Source organism: Bison bison, unplaced genomic scaffold (genome assembly GCF_000754665.1).
Source record: "Bison bison bison isolate TAMUID 2011002044 unplaced genomic scaffold, Bison_UMD1.0 scf7180017864363, whole genome shotgun sequence".
NCBI classification, from domain to species: Eukaryota; Metazoa; Chordata; class Mammalia; order Artiodactyla; family Bovidae; genus Bison; species Bison bison.
This window is the reverse complement of record NW_011494935.1, coordinates 3,230,541-3,243,743: the sequence shown is the minus strand read 5'-3', so window position 1 is coordinate 3,243,743 and position 13,203 is coordinate 3,230,541. Positions and strand designations below refer to the sequence as shown.

The following is a 13,203-nucleotide window of genomic DNA, read 5'->3' as shown; positions in this document are numbered from 1 at the left end:
TATATATGTAATTTTTTTTTTTGAGTTGTGAGTTAAATTTTATTTAGGAAGACAGCATTTCAGACAGCTCTGAGAAATAGCTCCAAAGAGGTAGAAGGGAAGGTCAGTACATATATGATTTTGGTGAAGGGGGAGTACATACAATCAAGCACATATTTTTTTGCAAAAGGTTTCTGTTAGTCACAAGGAGCAGACATCAGCATGAAGAATTTTAGTTCTTTTCTAGATACAAGAATTGTAGCCTAAGATACTTTGATCCAGTAGGTATGAAGTGAGGTCCAGGAATTTATATTTTTCACAAGTAACCCATTTTTCATGTGTCTTCTGCTGCAAAAGATCAGCAGACCACATTTTGAGAAATGTCATTTTAGTCCATCATTCCCATTTTACAGATCATCAAATGGAGGCCCAGAAAGTACAAATGACTTTGCTGAATGTCTCATAGGTGGGTTCTTGGAAGGTGTAGGTCTTAACCTTAGATTGTCTGCATACCAGTACTACTAGTTTTGCTTTGGCTAGACCCATTAAAAATGACTCCACTTGCTGTGGTTTGTTCCTTGCCAGGGGCCCATGGTTCTTCACATCTCAAGTCAGGGGTCAATTCCTCCGGGAAGATTGTCTTTCCCCTCCCCACCCCAGTTTAGGTGAGGTTCCTTTTTTCTCTGCTCTCAGAAAACCACATCTCTCTCCTTCATGGCATTCCACCTGGTTTGTGTTTTATACTCACACCTTCATGTGATTATTGGATCAATATCTGCCTCTCTCTCTAGATTTCAGACTCAATGAGAGCAGGCACATTGTTTCTTTTTGCTCATCTGAGGAGCCAGTACACTGTCTGATGGATTCTATGTGCTCAATAAATATTTATTAGGTGAGTAATGGAATGAATGAGTGGATGAAAAGGGCAGGTTGATTTCAGACTTAACTGAAACACAAAATAAGGGAAAATTTGTGAAACTTTTGTCCTTCAATGGACTTTCTCTAGACATTTTTTTTTGTTCTTGTTTTTGACCCACTTTTTTGATCCCAACATCTAATCCCATCCCTAAAACCAGAGCTTCTTATAGGCAAAATTGTGTAGAAGGAAGTTTGATTTGTTTGATTGTCTGTCTTTCTTTACTCTTTCTATTTTTCCAGTGAATTTTGTGTTGGAAATCCACTCTCCTCCTGCAATCTTCCCTTCCTTTCAACTCTAACCCTTGTCCAAGATCCCAGTGCTCTCTGACAGGTGTGAGGTGATATCTCACTGTGGTTTTGATTTGCATATTTCTCTGATGATTAGTGATCCTGAACATCTTTTCATGTGTCTGTTGGCCATTTGTATGTCTTCTTTGGAAGAATATCTATTTAGGTCCTCTGCCCATTTTTAAATTGGGTTGTTTATTTTCTTGATATTGAGTTGTGTTAGTTCTTTGTATATTTTGGATATTAATCTCTTACTGGATAGACTGTTTGCCAATATATTTTCTTATTCAGTAGGCTGCCTTTTTATTTTACTGATAGTCTTCTTTGCTGTGCAAAAAGCTTTTAGTTTGATATAGTCCCATGTGTTTATTTTTGCTTTTGTTTTCCATAAAAAAGACAACAAATAAGTGTTGGCAAGGATGTAGAGAAAAGGGAACCCTCTTGCGCTATTGGTAGAAATGTGAATTGGTGCAGCCACCATGGAAAACAGTATGGATCTTCATAAAAAATTAAAAATAGAATTGCCATATAATCCAGCAATTGCACTTCTGGGTATTTACCCAAAGAAAACAAAAGTGCTAATTAGAAAAGATACATGCACTCCAATGTTCACTGCAGCATTATTTACAATAGCCAAGATACAGAAGCAACTTAAGTGCCCATAGATAGAATGGATAAAGATGTGATATATGTATACACACAAACACACACCCAGTGGAAAATTATTCATCTGATAAGAAAAGGAAATCTTGTCATTTGTAACAACATGGATGGATCTAGAGTATATTATGCTCAGTGAAATAAATCAGATAGAAAAAGACACTGCATGATCTCATTTATATGTGGAATCTAAAAAACAAACAAAACAAAAGGAAAACAGACTAATAGGTATAGAGAAGAAACAGAATGAAGAGAGATGACAGGGTAGACAAAATAGGAGAAAGGGATGAAGAGGTACAGATCTCCAGTGATAAAATAAACAAGTCACAGGGATGTAATATCCAACATAAGGAATATGGTCAGTACTGTAGTAATGGCTCTGTTTGGGGACAGATGGTTGCTAGCCTTATTGTGGTGATCATTTCATAATGTATGTAAATGACAAATCATTATGGAGCATACCTGAAACTAACATAATATTGTACAGCCACTGTATTTCAATAAAAATAAAATTCCCAGTGCTCTCAGATTGCTTCCAGACACCCCTAATCCTGACCTTTCTAACCTGCTTCTGATCAAAGTCTACCTATCCAATGTCCTATTTCCTGAATGCCCTGTGCATAGCAGGACAACTCTTTAAAGTGACAGCTTCCTGTCAACAGTGGATAATCACCTAATCTGTTGTTCCTTATCCTCCCCTTTAATCTGATCATCATTCTCTTAACCTAAGAGCTGGTCAAACCTTTGATATTAGGAATAATCCTCTATGGAGCCCAAAAAGCAGTGATAGGAGGTTTCTAATGATTAGCAAGTGTTTATCGAGCCCTGTGTTAGGGTCTGAGGGACATATGAAGATGAACAAAGAGCATTTCTTCCTCCCAAGGATCTTCATGGGAAGGCAAGCATTCAATAATGGTGCAGGAGACTTTAGTTGCTTGTCGAATAAATGATGGTAACAACATTATGAGTTTAAATTAGATGATGTATATAACATACTTTGTATTAGGCTGGACACATAGTAGGCCCAGCCAGTAATGCTAATTCTTCTCTCTTAGGGAGGGAGAGATTTCTCAGGGCTGGAGTCAGCTAACTGGTCTCCACTGAGGAGGGCACTATTTTAGGAGCTCTGGGAGCATGTTCAACTTCTGAAGAAACTCTCTCAACTACATAAATGTGCCCATTTTTTATTCAGAACTGATTTCTATTAAGTAATAATTACAGAAAAAGAATATATATATACATATACAGTTGAATAACTGAATGACTTTGCTGTATACATGAAACTAACACAATGCAGTAAGTCTATTTCAGTTAAAAAAAAAATTACAAACAAACAAACAAAAAACTGAATTTCCCTGGTGATCCAGTGGTTAAGAATCTGCCAATGCAGGGGACACTGGGTAGATGTCCACAGGCCTGGGAGCAACGAAGCCCGTGTGCCACAACTGCTGACGCCCACTTACCCTAGAGCTCATTCTCTGCAACAAGAGAAGCCACTGCAGTGAGAAACCCATGAACCACCTGGAAGAGTAGCCCCTGCTTGCGGCAACTAGAGAAAGTAGCAGTTGACTCTAGAACAACGCGGGTGGGGAGAGGGGCTGAGAAGGAGCTTAGGGGTCAAGACAGAAAGGTTTGCAGTCAGCCTTGGTCTTCTGTATCCACAGATCAATTGGGGATTGTGTAGTTATGTTACATAGTACATATTCACTGAAAACAAATCTGTGTAAGAGTATCCATAGAGTTCAAAGCTGTGTTGTTCAAGAGTCTCTTCACATTCAGGCAGATCTCCTAGGACCCAGCTGATCTGCACCTTTTCACTTGCTGTATGTACACAGAAGGGGAGAGAATCATAACTGGAAGAGACTGCAGAGGTTGTGTGACCCTTCTCTCATTTACAGATAGTGGAATTGAGGCCAGACAAGTGACATGACCATGGTCATTCAGAGCCAGAACTAGGACTGAGGCTTCAAATATCCAGCCCCAAACTCTTAAAATTCAACATATCTAATATAACTGTATATTATTTGCATTATTTAACCACTAAATGAAAACAGCTTTTAAAAAATTATCAAACTATGTGCTTATGGTAAACCTCTGGAAAAGATAGAAAACAAAAGAGAAATCAACTTCTTATTCCACTATCCAGAGAAAGCATCTCTGTAAACATTTTGGCAAATGTTTTAAGACCACACATAAACACACACATTCTGCTTGGGCCCTTAGCCTCCATTCCACATCCCTTTGTGCCCACTACTGTCTGCTGGGCTTAGGCTGACCTTCCCTTCCAGCTCTAGAAGTGGACACTCTGACCCAATCGGAGCCAATGAGAACCCAGGGACTCCTTGTTCATGGGATTTGAGAATTAGACTACAAAGCATTTAGAGTAAGTTCTGGAAGTATTCCAGCCATCATGCAACGACAGTGAGGGCACCTGTCTGGCTCTGGAGCTGAATGGAGCTGAATGATAGTGTCTCTCCTTCCCCTAGGACTTAGTAGAATAATCCCTGTGTATTATAGTAACTAGCTGGCTATTAACCAGTGACTTTGATTCTCAGTAGAAGCACTTTGAGCAAGTCACTTTATCTCTCTGGGCTCAGTTTCCTCATCTTTAAAGTGGGATAAATACTTTGGAGATTATAGTGAGAACAAGTTACTATTGCTGCTCTCAGTACAAATAATAATAATGACATTTACAACTGCCTCTGTTAATTGTTTGCTGTGATCAGGACTTAAGCCAAGCAGTTTAATATAATGTTTCATTTACTCTTCACACCCGCAGAGAGTAGAAGGGGGATCTGCCTATGCTTGCCTGTGTAATGGTGAAGGAATGAAGTACAGAACCAGATTCCAGCTGCCCTGGTTCCTGTCACAGTCATTTTGCTAACTGATCCCTTCTGTCTCTCTGAATGTCTGGTAGGAGGATCTTGGTGCATTTCAGAACCTCTTGGCTGGAGGCCACCTTTGCCCTCTACAGGGGACAGGACCTTGGTTCCAAACTAGAGAGAGGGAAGTGCTGGCTGGGCTGTCGCTGGGAGGCTGGGACACTGGCCAGAGCCTTCTCTGTCTGCAGTGCCCCTCTTTCTGGCTGGGCCCCAGGGTTCCCTAAGTAACCACAGGGACACAGCATAGATTTATGGCCCCGCTGCTCTTGAGCAAGTACCTGACATGTTCTGTCTGAGAGCGATGGTGTCTGGCTCCAGATGACTCATCAGGAGGAGACCAGACACATGCAGGCAGCACAGAAGGAAGGAAAATCCACTTCTCACCTCCCCAAAGCTAGGAGACCAAGAGGAATCACTCTATCACACAGGCTGTTCAAAGGGCAGATGTTCAAGACTCCCACTTTATAGATGAGGACATCTGCTCCTTCATGGAGTACATGAGCATTGGTTGAGCTTTGTGCCAGGCTGGGTTAGATCATGTGGGGAACACAAACATGGAAAAAACATAGACTCTGCCATCAACAATGCTGAACTAAGCTAAGGGAGAAGACATGAAACAGGGAACCATCACCAGGGAGGGATGTCAAAGTGTGGCAGGGCTCCAGAGAGTCAGCATGTCAATCATTTGTATTTAAGTAGGTTCAACTTCACTTCACCTCACTTCACTTCATTCTTTTAGCGTCCAGTAGGTGCTGAGGACAGCCAAGATGAACACGAAACCCCTCAAGAAACTTTTAGAAAAGTGTTGGGATGAAACAGAGAAGTCAGGACATTTCTCTCTCATCCTCTTTCTCAGGAGTTCTTCCATAGCTCCTGCTGCACCAGACAGGTTCAACAATGTCTATCTCAGTCTCTACCTGTTACCTCCACCTCCATCTATACATACGTATTTCTCAATGGCTTGCTATATACCAGCATGAACTTTCTATAAAGTATTACGCCAAAGAGATTTAACTCACAATAGCAAATAAATATGTAACACCCAGGAATAACTTTAACAAGAAATGTACAGGACCTAAATGGAAAAAATGACACAATTTTAGTATGGAGAATGAAAGAGGTCTTGAACAAACAGAAAGATTTATTATCCTTCTGGAAGTCTTGTAAAGATGTCAATGTCCCACAGTTTAATCTATTAATTTAAGGCAATTCCATCCAAAATATCAATGGGATTTGGAAGGAACTTAACAAAATGATTCCAAAGTACTTCTGGAAGAATAAATGCTTAAGAATAGCCTTTTTTTTTTTTTTCAAAAAAGGAAGGCTACATGGAGGGAATTGCCCTGCTGCTGCTGCTGCTAAGTCGCTTCAGTCGTGTCCGACTCTGTGTGACCCCATAGACGGAAGCCCACCAGGCTCCCCCGTCCCTGGGATTCTCCAGGCAAGAACACTGGAGTGGGTTGCCATTTCCTTCTCCAATGCATGAAAGTGAAAAGTGAAAGTGAAGTCGCTCAGTCATGTCCAACTCCCAGTGACCCCATGGACTGCAGCCTACCAGGCTCCTCCGTCCCTGGGATTTTCCAGGCAAGAACACTGGAGTGGGTTGCCATTTCCTTCTCCAATGCATGAAAGTGAAAAGTGAAAGTGAAGTCGCTCAGTCATGTCCAACTCCCAGTGACCCCATGGACTGCAGCCTACCAGGCTCCTCCGTCCATGGGATTTTCCAGGCAAGAGTACTGGGGGGGGTTGTCATTGCCTTCTCCAGGGAATTGCCCTACTAGATTCAAATGCTGGATAATGAGACTGGCAGAGAGTAGGCTCGCAGATCACTGGAAGAGCATAGATCATCTGAAACAAGATCAACTATGCATGAAAATTAATATATGATAAAGGTGACATTAATATGTGATAAAATTGACAAAAATGGTGTCAGTTTTGGATATTTGGAAAAAAATAAAGTTAGAGCCTTACTTCTCACCTTACAATATAATATATATATATTTATAAATATAAATTCCACACAAATAGAGATTGAATGCAAGCATCTAAATCATGAAAATACTAAAAGAAAGCATAGGTGCATAGTTTCAGCTTCTTAGGGTTAGGGAAATTCTTTTTAGCAATGGCATTAATATCAGAAACCATAAAAGAAAGAATATGACTATAAATAAAAATGTAAAACTTATGTGGCAAAACCTCTCACATTATCAAGTTAAATCACAAAAGATATATTTAGAACATACATTCAACTTGTTTAAATAATAGGTAATTAACATTAGATATTTAAAAAATTCTTTTGATCAATCACAAAAAGGTGAGTAACATTCATTATAAAAATGTGAAAATGATATGAATGTATAAATCATAAATAAAATACATGAGTGATCAATAATCATATAAAATTTGTATATTAATAAAGGACATGTAAATTGTATACAGTGGAAGTGAGAAATAGATTTAAGGGACTAGATCTTATAGACAGAGTGCCTGATGAACTATGGATGGAGGTTCATGACACTGTACAGGAGACAGGGAGCAAGACCATCCCCAAGAAAAACAAATGCAAAAAGGCAAAATGGCTGTGTGAGGAGGCCTTACAAATAGCTGTGAAAAGAAGAGAAGGGAAAAGCAAAGGAGAAAAGGAAAGATATAAGCATCTGAATGCAGAGTCCCAAAGAATAGCAAGGAGAGATAAGAAAGCCTTCTGCAGCGATCAATGCAAAGAAATAGAGGAAAACAATAGAATGGGAAAGACTAGAGATCTCTTCAAGAAAATTAGAGATCCCAAGGGAACATTTCATGCAAAGATGGGCTCGATAAAGGACAGAAATGGTATGGACCTAACAGAAGCAGAAGATATTAAGAAGAGGTGGCAAGAATACACAGAAGAACTATACAAAATAGATCTTCACAACCCAGATAATCACAGTGGTGTGATCACTCACCTAGAGCCAGATATCCTGGAATGTGAAGTCAAGTGGGCTTTAGGAAGCATCACTACGAACTAAGCTAGGGGAGGTGATGGAATTTCAGTTGAGCTAATTTCAAGTCCTAAAAGATGATGCTGTGAAAGTGCTGCACTCAGTATGCCAGCAAACCTGGAAAACTCAGCAGTGGCCACAGGACTGGAAAAGGTCAGTTTTCATTCCAATCCCAAAGAAAGGCAATGCCAAAGAATGCTCAAACTACCGCACAATTGCAGTCATCTCACACACTAGTAAATTAGTGCTCAAAATTCTCCAAGCCAGGAGGCTTCAACAATACATGAACTGTGAAATTCCAGATGTTCAAGCTGGTTTTAGAAAAGGCAGAAGAAGCAGAGATCACATTGCCAACATCCACTGGATCATTGAAAAAGCAAGATATTTCCAGAAAAACATCTGTTTCTGCTTTATTGACTATGCCAAAGCCTTTGACTGTGTGGATCACAATAAACTGTGGAAAATTCTGAAAGAGATGGGAATACCAGACCACTTGACCTGCCTCTTGAGAAACCTATATGCAGGTTAGGAAGCAAAAATTAGAACTGGACATGGAACAATAGGCTGGTTCCAAATAGGAAAAGGAGCACGTCAAGGCAGTGTATTGTCACCCTGCTTATTTAACTTATATGCAGAGGACATCATGAGAAACGCTGGGCTGGAAGAAGCATAGGCTGGAATCAAGATTGCCAGGAGAAATATCAATAACCTCAGATATGCAGATGACACCACCCTTATGGCAGAAAGTGAAGAAGAACTAAAGAGCCTCTTGATGAAATTGAAAGAGAAGAGTGAAAAAGTTGGCTTAAAGCTCAACATTCAGAAAAACTAAGATCATGGCATCCCATCACTTCATGGGAAATAGATGGGGAAACAGTGGAAACAGTGGCTGACTTTATTTTTCTGGGCTCCAAAATCACTGCAGATGGTGATTGCAGCCATGAAATTAAAAGACGCTTACTCTTTGGAAGGAAAGTTATGACCAACCTAGACAGTATATTAAAAAGCAGAGATGTTACTTTGTCAACAAAGGTCCGTCTAGTCAAGGCTGTGGTTTTTTCAGTAGTCGTATATAGATGTGAGAATTGGACTATAAAGAAAGCTGAGCATTGAAGAATTGATGCTTTTGAACTGTGGTGTTGGAGAAGACTCTTGAGAGTCCCTTGGACTGCAAGGAAATCCAACCAGTCCATCCTAAAGGAGATCAGTCCTGGGTGTTCATTGGAAGGACTGTTGTTGAAGCTGAACTCCAATACTTTGGCCACCTGATGTGAAGAACTGACTCATTTGAAAAGATCCTGATGCTGGGAAAGGTTGAGGACAGGAGGAGAAGGGGTCAACAGAGGATGAGATGGTTGGATGGCATCACCGACTCAATGGACATGAGTTTGGGTAAACTCCGGGAGTTGGTGATAGACAGGGAGGCCTGGCGTGCTGCAGTTCATAGGGTCTCAAAGAGTCGGACACAACTGAGCAACTAAACTGAACTGAACTGAAATTGTATAACCATGATATCTGGATTTTATCTACTGGACAGACAGTAAAGAATAAAACTGAGTCTAGAAAGTCTGTAAAGGGTGAGGAAAATTGTTTCATACAGTGATGGTGGGCATGTAACCTGGCACATTGCTAAGGGGCATTTGACAATATATATCAAAGGACTTGAAAATATGAAAGTCCTTTAACACAGCAATCCCACTTGTTGAAATTTATCTTACTAAAACAAGCAAACAAATGTGTAAAGATCTGTCATCATGGTTTTTTATATAAAAGCAAAGACACACACACGCATACTCGCAACCTGATTGGAAGCAGCTTAAATGTCTGCCAAGGGGGAACTGGTTAAGACATTACTATAAGCCCACACAGAGAATGCCATGAGGCCTTTTAATGACAATAATGTAGAATCATGTTGTGTATATTTAATGACATTTTGCTCATAAAATATTGAAAGTGAAAAAAACTGGGATGCCACACTGTATAAATGGCTCAAATCTACTTTTATATAAATGTTTAGATGCTTTAAAAAGAGGTAATAAGCAGATAGACAAATATTAGTTGAGATTGTATCTGAATAGGTAGAAAGATTATAGGTGATTTCATAATTTTCCATATTTTCTGAAGGTATTCTTTTTTTTTTTTTCCCAAACAGCAGGCCTGTAATCAACTGTCTCCCTCCCCCTGCAAAAATTTTTTGAAAGGATGAAGTCAATTGGAGTCAAATCTACTGAATAATATAGGAATCAGGATGGAAGGCTTTTTTACTTAGATCCACTAAAGCTGGACTTACCCATTTCCTCACAAACAGTTTGGCTTATTTTGTTCCTTCTGCTTGAAGTATTCATTTCAAGTTTCCTTCCACTTAATCCCAGTCCTCTCCACTGATTAGAGTCCCACCAGCCTTGGAGGGTTAGCTAAATCCCTGTGGACCTCCCTGGCCCTTGTAGCTGGATCCGCTTGCTCCTTCCTCAGATTCTCCCACAGCAGCTCTGGCGCCATCCGACACAGCTTCGGCACTGTCCACAGCTGCCCCTGGGTGTCACAGTTTCTTTGGAACCTGTCCAAAGAACAATTCCCCTGTCTTCACAGGAGATTCAAGATGGAGTTCTGCAGAATGGGATGAGGGTGGGGAAGCCCCAACTGAGAGAACAAAGACATCAAGTTGAAAGGTAGGTCAATGCTCACATCCAGGAAGGTCTCAATGCAGGAATCAGGCAGTGACCAAATCTGGCTGGGTGGACTTAAACTGGAACCAGAGACGTGAGACCTACCAGGACCATGTACTTATAAGGACCCTCTAGAAAACCAGTTCCAAGTGGATTAAGTGAAAACAGCAATTTACTGTGTTAGTTGAGTATCATAAGCAATTTAGAACCTGGCATGTATCTGCGCTTCAGGAGCAATTGGAGTCAGGGTTCAAGACCCTTTGAATAACTCCTCACATACCTTATTTCATCTTTGTTTCTTTCCACAGGATGAAACCCTCTTCCTGTGATTAACAAGATGAGAAACAAGGCCACAAAAAGTCCCAGTTTTTATACCTTAGCATGTGGGCAGCCACAAAAAGCCTGGGTCCTTTACATCAGTCTTGTCCCAAAACTTCCATGGAAGGGTTCAGGTAAATCTGAGGGTCGGGGTTTATATCTGAACCAATCAGCTGTCACTAGGCAATGGCTTCTGTCATTGGATAGGCTTTGGTAGGCGACCAGCCCTGAATCATCAACACTGGCCAGGGAAAGGGCATCACATTTTTATGGGATGGCACCCATGGAGACCATATGGATAAGAGAGGGACAGTTTTTAGTAAGGAGCCTTGTAGGTATTTACTTCAGAGCACATAAGGATCCAGAATGGAATGAAGGAAAGAAGAGCCTGACAGTTTGCCTAGAAAACCATTTAACATTTGAATATTATTTTTATGATCCATCCAGCATATAATGTTTGATTTGATTGGACACCTGCCTTATTTTTTCCTTCTAAATTATAAATGCTTTGAGGTTCTGGACTTTTTTGTTGTCATTGTTGTTGCCCATCTCTCAGTGAGAGATTCTCTCCCAAGTCTCTAGCTTAGCTTCTATTCACTGATACTAACATCAGATAGTGAGAAAACTCCCAAGCAAAAGGAGCAGGCAATACTGCCAGGATAATGTCATAGAATGTTTTAAAGATTAAATGAGGTAACATATAAAATCCTTAGATAGTGACTGGCATCTTGCAAATGGTCAATAATTAGTAATAAAAATTATAATAAAATATTTAAAAATCACCTTGTTGGAATATATAAACATATGTTTAACGTGCTAACAGCCTCTAATGTCTATATTCTTGATTTAACCCCTAGGTTACAAATGTAAGTCAGAGGCATAATTTGCTGAGTATAATTGATAATTAGATGCTTATCAGATGGTGGGAATGTAAACTGATACAGCCATTATGGAGAACAGTATGGATATTCCTTTAAAAGCTAGGAATAAATCTACCATCAGATCAGATCAGATCAGTCGCTCAGTTGTGTCCGACTCTTTGCGACCCCATGAATCGCAGCACACCAGGCCTCCCTGTCCATCACTAACTCCCAGAGTTCACTCAGACTCACGTGCATCGAGTCAGTGATGCCATCCAGCCATCTCATCCTCTGTCGTCCCCTTCTCCTCCTGCCCCCAATCCCTCCCAGCATCAGAGTCTTCCAATGAAATCTACCATATGACCCAGTAATTCTACTATTGGGCACATACCCTGAGAAAGCCACAATTCTAATAGACACACATACCCCAAAGTTCATTGCAGCATTATTTACAATAGCCAGGACATGGAAGCAACCTAGATGTCCATCTATAGGTAAATGGATAAAGAAGATGTAGTACATATATACAATGGAATATTAGTCAGGCATAGAAAGACTGAATTTGAGTCAGTTCTAGTGAGGTGGATGAACTTAGAGCCTGTTATACAGAGTGAAGTAAATCAGAAAGAGAAAAACAAATATTGTATATTAACTCATATATATCGAATCTAGAAAAATGGTATTGATGAACCTATTTGCAGGGAAGGGATGAAGATGCAGAAGTAGAGAATGGACTTGTAGACACAGTTGGGAAAGGAGAGAGTGGAATGAATGGAGAAAGTAGCATCAATATATATATACACCATCAGGTGAAAACGAGATAGCTGATGAGAAGCTGCTATATAACACAGGGAAGCCAGCCTGGTGCTCTGTGATGACTTAGAAGGTGCAATGTGGGAGGGTAGGGGGCCCAAGAGGGAGAGTATATATGTATAATTATGGCTGATTTGCACTGTTGTATGGCAGAAACCAACACAACATTGTAAAGCAATTTTCCTCCAATTAAAAAAAATTTTTTTTAAATACATAAAAAATCTGTTAAGCATATGGCTCCCCCACCAAAAAAGATACTTATCATAGTTTCAATTGTCACACACACACACACACACACACACACTCTTTCTGGGGATCAGGTTCTGTGATCTAGTGACTTTTAAAATCTAAGGGCATAATTCTCTGTTATTATGCTTTATGACTATATCAGGAGTCTCTCTCTCTCTCTTTCTCTCTCTCTCTTTTCCCTTGTTTTCTGTGTTGGCAGGAAACCACTGAACGTGTTGGGTTGTGGTGGTGACAGGGTCAACAGGGACAATTCTTCAGTAGTTCTTACGGGTGATGCAGAAGCAGCCCAATACATTCGACAGAATCACAGACCAGCATAATTTGTTTCTTTCTTTAGAAATGTTTAAAAACATTATAGTTGATTTACAATACTATATTAGTTTCAGTATTTTAATAAATTATAATCCTTTTAAAATTATTATGAAATCATGACTACATTCTCTGTGCTGTATAATATACCCTTGTTGCTTATTTATTTTATACATAGCAGTTTATGTCTCTTAATCCCATACCACTATCTGGCTCCTTCCCCTCCTTCTCCCCACTGGAACTACTGACTTGTTCTCTGTATCTGTGAGTCTGTTTCTAT

The 13,203-nt window shown here is 40.0% G+C and overlaps 1 long non-coding RNA gene across 1 annotated transcript in view; it reads left to right on the top strand.

Annotated features, from left to right (window-relative positions):
• The window catches only part of LOC104999735, a 13,762-nt gene extending 2,943 nt beyond the window's left edge, over positions 1-10,819 (top strand). Inside the window, exons 2-3 of the long non-coding RNA XR_826654.1 lie at positions 10,298-10,377; positions 10,683-10,819. This is a non-coding gene — a long non-coding RNA (uncharacterized LOC104999735). The remainder of the gene's footprint in view (positions 1-10,297; positions 10,378-10,682) is intronic.
• Positions 10,820-13,203: the final 2,384 nt, after the last annotated feature.